The sequence below is a fragment of the Convolutriloba macropyga genome, chromosome 12 (genome assembly GCF_964194025.1).
Source record: "Convolutriloba macropyga chromosome 12, txConMacr16.3, whole genome shotgun sequence".
NCBI lineage: Eukaryota > Metazoa > Xenacoelomorpha > Acoela > Convolutidae > Convolutriloba > Convolutriloba macropyga.
Window position 1 is genome coordinate 38460710 of NC_134479.1, and position 6933 is coordinate 38467642.

The following is a 6933-nucleotide window of genomic DNA, read 5'->3' on the forward strand; positions in this document are numbered from 1 at the left end:
AGTTGGATACTGATTTTCAGTCCATTCCTCCTTGTTTTTCTTAATAGCTACATCAGAGGCTTGCCAGTCACCGTTTGGATTGACGATCCTGTATACGGTCCCCTGCATCACACATTTTTTATGTTGTAACGGTGCACAGCTACGGAAAAGAAAATTAGGATTATTCCTGGATCAGTCGCTTTTTGATACCAGTTACAGTCAATTTTTTTACCATTGTTTACCTTTATAAACAGATCTAGGAATGCAAGGTCTCCGCTACCCTTGGGTGACTCGAGAGTAAAATGTAAGTTTTGTGAAGAGAATTTGCATGCTCAAGGTAGTCTTGACGGTTACCCTTGACAGTACACAGTATGTCATCTTAATATCTACGCAACAATTGCCTTTCCCGTGTGTCTTCTGTTGAGCTTTTCTGCACAATTGGATCAGATCCATACAATTTCTTGCATATTCTTATGATCAGTGTCATTGTTGCTTTTGCAACAAACCAGTATTTGCATGTTTCACACTCAATTCAACTCCCTCCATAAGTAACGCGTCGTTTACAATCAGTGCACAATTGTCGCATTTGTACAACAAGTCAAATTTGTTGGTTTTGATCTAATTTTTCAATGTCAATTCCTTTCCCCGGCATTCGTTGCGCGTATTTATTTGCGGTTTCAGCTTTTTTCATGTAGATCGCTTCTATTGTATTTAGTTTTTCCACCCCAAGACATGCATTTAGAATATCCCATTCAATTTTATGCGCTGAACCACAACATTCAATGAGGTGTTGTCCCAGAGGGAAATCTTTTTCTTTGATGGTCCAAAATTCTAGTAAATGACACCTTATATGCCACATGCGATTTCAGATTTTTGTCTATTAAGATTTGAGGGTGGGCAAGAAAGTTTTTACTCTCCTCATATTGAAATTGATTCAAATATCAAACAGTTTTTCAGTCTAATTGCAAAACTTTAAGTAGTGTTGCCTCTGTATTGAACAGAAAACATCAATTTGAGCACTTTTTTCAGGTTTTTAAATGTTTCGAGACACTGCATAATTTTGGGGTGTTTTGTTGTAATTATTTTCTTTTTGGCTATTTTTTCCAAAGTCTCGTTAACAATTTTGGATGACAAATCAGTTGGATACTGATTTTCAGTCCATTCCTCCTTGTTTTTCTTAATAGCTACATCAGAGGCTTGCCAGTCACCGTTTGGATTGACGATCCTGTATACGGTCCCCTGCATCACACATTTTTTATGTTGTAACGGTGCACAGCTACGGAAAAGAAAATTAGGATTATTCCTGGATCAGTCGCTTTTTGATACCAGTTACAGTCAATTTTTTTACCATTGTTTACCTTTATAAACAGATCTAGGAATGCAAGGTCTCCGCTACCCTTGGGTGACTCGAGAGTAAAATGTAAGTTTTGTGAAGAGAACTTGCATGCTCAAGGTAGTCTAGACGGTTACCCTTGACAGTACACAGTATGTCATCTTAATATCTACGCAACAATTGCATTTCCTGTGTGTCTTCTGTTGTGCTTTTCTGCACAATAGGATCAGATCCATACAATTTCTTGCATATTCTTATAATCAGTGTCATTGTTGCTTTTGCAAGAAACCAGTATTTGCATGTTTCACACTCAAGTCAACTCCCTCCATAAGTAACGCGTCGTTTACAATCAGTGCACAATTGTCGCATTTGTACAACAAGTCAAATTTGTTGGTTTTGATCTAATTTTTCAATGTCAATTCCTTTCCCCGACATTCGTTGCGCGTATTTAGTTGCGGTTTCAGCTTTTTTCATGTAGATTGCTTCTATTGTATTTAGTTTTTCCACCCCATGACATGCATTTAGAATATCCCATTCAATTTTATGCGCTGAACCACAACATTCAACGAGGTGTTGTCCCAGAGGGAAATCTTTTTCTTTGATGGGGCAAAGTTCTAGTAAATGACACCTTATATACCACACGCGATTTCAGATTTTTGCCAAGGAAGATTTCAGGGTTGGCAAGAAAGTTCTTACTCTCCTCCTTGTGAAATTGATTCGAATATCAAACAGTTTTTCCAGTCTGATTTCAAAACTTTAGGTAAACTTGCATCTGTATTGAACAGAAAACATCGATTAAAGAAAATTTTTCAGATTTTCAAATGTTTTAAGACGCTGTTTAACTTTGGGGTGTTTTATTGTAACCTTTTTCTTTTTGACTATTTTTATCCAAAAACCCATTAACAATTTTAGATGACAATTCAGTTGGATACTTATTTTCAGTCCATTCCTCCTGGTTTTTCTTAAGAGCTACATAAAAGAACTGCCTGTCACTGTTTGCTTTGACAATCTTATATACAGTCCCTTGCCTCACACATTTCTTATGTTGTCGCGGTGCACAACAACGGAAATTTAGGATTATGCCGGGATCAGTCGGTATTTAATACTAATCACAGCTAATTTTTCTGTCATCGTTTACGTTTATGTTCAGATCTAGGAATGCCAGGTCTCCACTACCATTGGGTGTCTCAAGAGTAAAATGTAAGTTTTGTGAAGAGAATTTGCATGCTCAAGGTAAAATAGAGGGTTACCCTTGACAGTACACAGTATGTCATCCTAATATCTCCGCAATAATTACAATTCCCTTGTGTCTTCTGTTGTGCTTTTCTGCATAATAGGAACAGATCCATAAAATTTCATTGTTATTTTTGTTGTGTCATTGTTACTTTTGCATGAAACCAGTTTTTGCAAGTTTTACACTCAACTCCTTTCCCTCGAAGAGTAACGCGTCGTTTACAATCAGTGCACATTCCTTTCATGCCAGGAACTTTGTTCTCTTTTCCCTCAATTGGGTTTTTCAAGGATTTTCCAGAAGATTTCATCCACAAGTTTGCTAAAATTAGAGCCAACGAAGCATCCATTGCGAAACTGTCCGACTGAACATACAACATGTTATTTCACTTAGAGTGAACATTCCTTACCGCTAGTCACAAAAGGCTCTTCATAGCTGACCTCAGAACCTCAGGAACCTCGTTGCTGGAGTACAGTTCTTTAAATGGTTTTTCGGTTGCCTGCTCATTTGGTGCATTGGGATACACGTTTTTAACTTCGAGAGGTCCTGATAGCCCATCTTCCTCAAAATTAGTAGCCTGTTAAGCGACTCTGGTAGTCTTCAAGTTCGTCTCAATATTTGCTGCCGGTTTCTTCTTGAAAAGGGAGACAAAAATATATTGAAGATCCCGTACATCAGGATCCAACATTATACGGATCTTAACAATAGCCCCCAGTATGATAAATTTATAATCATTGGGGTGCTGTAATTGAAATTTTTTTTTCCTTTGAAAAACTCTTCTACCCATGCTCTGCTCAATCCCCTACATTCCCATTGGCGAGTGCTCTGCTAAGTGTTCTGATATGTTGGCGCGCTTGCCCAACATATATGGCTTCACATCCACTACAGCTAACGTGGTCTATTAGTGTTATACCACATGAAATTGTAAGTTTTTCAAGGCTTGAATTACAGCTGGATAAAGCTGCTCATTTTTTATGGTCAAAAATGTTGCGTGCATGAGTTTTTTTTTCGTTTTTCCCAAACTCCTCTAATGCAACACTACACAAACACTTTCATAGTTAGATCGTCAAATTGATGGATGCTAGACTGTTTCGTTTGGTTTATCCGAGTGTCCACAAATATCCACCCATTCATCAAACGGTAGAGTTGGTGATTACGTTCTTTGAAGGAAACAAAAGCTAACTTGAGAAATGCTCCTCCCCAACCATGGGTGAATATTGGGTGTTCCGGGGGCCCCTATCTCTACGTGTTTATAAAACATTTCTTATTTGTTATATCTATCATAAAAAGATAATAATATAGGCAAACATCAATTTAAAAGAACTTGAAGCAAAAGACCAGAGAGAAAATAAACTTAAAAGCAGTAAAACATAAATAACTAATAGCGAAAATAGATGAGTCAAACCAAGAGCCTCCCTTCTTCAAAAAGAGCGCTCATTGAAGCATCATCAATTTCGCGGCGCCTAAGTGTCCTTGAGCTTCGGAAACAAAGAATGGAACTGCTTAGGAGAACAAAGCTGATTTTTGTCCTTAGATGAAATGTTTTTGACTTTTCTCAAAGTCCTCTAAGGCAACATTAAAAGGCGTTCCCTTTTTGACTGTTGGTTTTTTTTAATCAAACTGTGTAGAAAGTATCATCAGTAGCGTCAGGCACTTCAGTCAGTCAAAAGGACCTGTCATCATAAAAACCCGGGCATGCTCAAAAGTTCAAAAGCAGAAATTCAACGAGAGATGGAATTCAACAATAAAAATGACAGATTAATTGACAAGAGGAAACCAAAAAAACCGAAAACGGCTGTGCTACGAACATCAGGTGCAAACACTTTTTCAGAAAAAACATAAAATATAAAAAATTTTTGTCAAATGTGGTTTTGTTGATAACACTACACAATACAACAGGAGCATTAGCTATTGGGATTGCAAAAGAGGTTCTCTGTTTCAAAAAACTGCGATCTCTAAGCTCAATAGTCATAATGCAGTGGATATACATAAGTCTATCAAAATCTCATGGAGACCTTTGAATTTCAAACACTAAAGACTGGAACAAATTACTTTTTTCAATCAGACCAATATACTTCTCATTTTTTTCTCTCCCCGGCTTCTGCTGCAGCAATTGCAGGAATACCAACCGAGCCACCGAGCCAGAAGACAAAAGAATAGAAGCCAAAGCATCTATCACAGTTACATCCCACATACGTTGTTTGCCTTGTTTCCTGGGTACAAAAGTCAAACCATCAGGTCTTTTTTGTCGGTTCTGTAGAGATGAGCTGGTTCTAAGACAAATGAACACGAACAGAGGTTAAAGTTTGTTTAAACCGTTGAATAGAATTAGCGTGACATGAGAATCTCCCTGCAGAAATCCTTGCACAAGAAAGCCCATGCAAACCTGAGGCTTCCACTTTTTTTATACCACAAACACAAAAGTGAGGCACGCAAATTTTTGCACCCAAGTGAACTTAATTGTTACGCAAATTTAGCCATCATGACGCAAATTTATCTGGATAGGCGATTAACCGTTTCACTCCGTCCTCACCTTACTTGGACAAAAAAAGGGTAAGAAGCTGTTGATAAACAAGGTTAGACAAATTCTTTTGATGTTCGTTGTCTGATGCTTCAAATGTTCCTTCTACTTCATACAACTATTTCAGACCACAATTGAACTCATCGTCTTCGAACACCTCTCCAAAGTGCTCTACTAGCGCTTCACGAGCACCGACTGTTGAAGCTAAAAAAGCTGGAAGAGCGAGTATTTGCGCAGAAGAAACACCTAAGCCACTCTGTCAGGACGGAAAACCTGACTGAGTGAACAGAGTATCAGTGAAACACACATTTGTTAATTTGCTTAGAGCGTTCAGTAGGTCTTTTTCAGCAATACGGTACTTGTTCTCAGGAAAAACCACAATTTGCGCATGCTAAAACAGTTGCGCAGGAGATAAAAACCGTGATGTTCGTTTTGAAGCTCAACAATGTTTGATATTTTACCAAGTTCTTCGATTTTAGTAGAGAAAAGGTCGCGCTTAAACATCGCCAAGCGGATGACCTAAAATAACAAGCTGATCTTTAGCTGTCACTTTGATACTCGGACAAACTTTTCGAAATTGTCGCAGAATTGTTTTATGCTGCGTGATAGTAGGATTTCCCAAAAAACAGAGCTCAGATTTAGCAAAATTTAGACTCAAACCAAGATCTTTTTCAGAGCTCATAACTCGCTTAAGATCTTTTTGCTGAACATGAACTAGCATTGCATGTCAGTTTACAATCTTATTGTTCTTTCAGCAGATTTATTTTGTTCACTATTCCCGCAACCCAGTTCTTAGGATATCGATTTTTCTCCCAAGAGGTTCATTTTTTGCCAGTGCATCGCAATTACTGGTTCTCATCAATCAGTACTAATTGGATAATTATGTTTTCTTTGTTACTCCATGCATCTAAGGACTAACCATGGATAATCATCAACAATGATGGAAGCCTTGGTTTTCGGAAACCTTTCGAGTATTTAATGATCTTTGAACTATTTCTGCATGTTATAAATTCCATGGCTTAATGCTTTCTTTCTTTTGCAATTTTGCGCATTTCTCTACGCAAAACTGACGGAAGAAACCCAGGGAGGCGGTCTTCTTGGCATCGTTCCATCAGTATGTACCTTAAACCAATCGTACCACAGTTACGCGGTTTGGACGCTATTACAGCAATGGTGTTATGGTAGCAGAAAATTTTATCTTTGTTGATAACTTTTTACTTAAATTTAGTCCCTCTTTGTTTTACTTAATTTTAAGATTTGAAAAAAAATTCTGGTGGAGGCGTAGAGCTGGGATCACCCCGGGCCAGCCACTCTTTTTCCATTTTTCCGGATATGTTGTTTATTATTTAACGTTTTTTACGTTGTAATTGTTTAACAAAGGCTTTGAGGACATCTTAACAGTGTGATAGCTGATGATATTTACCCTCCTCGATGAAGAAGGTCACAGTTAAATCATCCTTTTTTTTCGAGGGTATTGCGTCCGACTTAGGCGGTTATCGAAACTTGGAAATGAGTTAATTGGGAGCTTATTACTTCAGAATAATATCAATTGCAGAAAGTAGCGAGCATATAGTTATCTATCTCATACAACCAAACCAAAATTGGTGGCGCATTTTGCGTCCCTGGTACTCAGACCCGCGCGCCCTATTGAGCGCGTGGGAGCGTAAAAGTTATATGCAAACTCAGCTGGGGGGGGGGGGGGGAGGGGGACTGGATAAATCCTAATCAACATATCTATAACAGTGATCACTGCACCGCCCCCGTTAGATGCACCTCCGAGTACCCATCTGGACCAGGGGACTTAACTTTCAAAATTAATATTTCACCCCCTAACTTGGTGAGCATCTTTTATTACCCCAGGTTTAAATC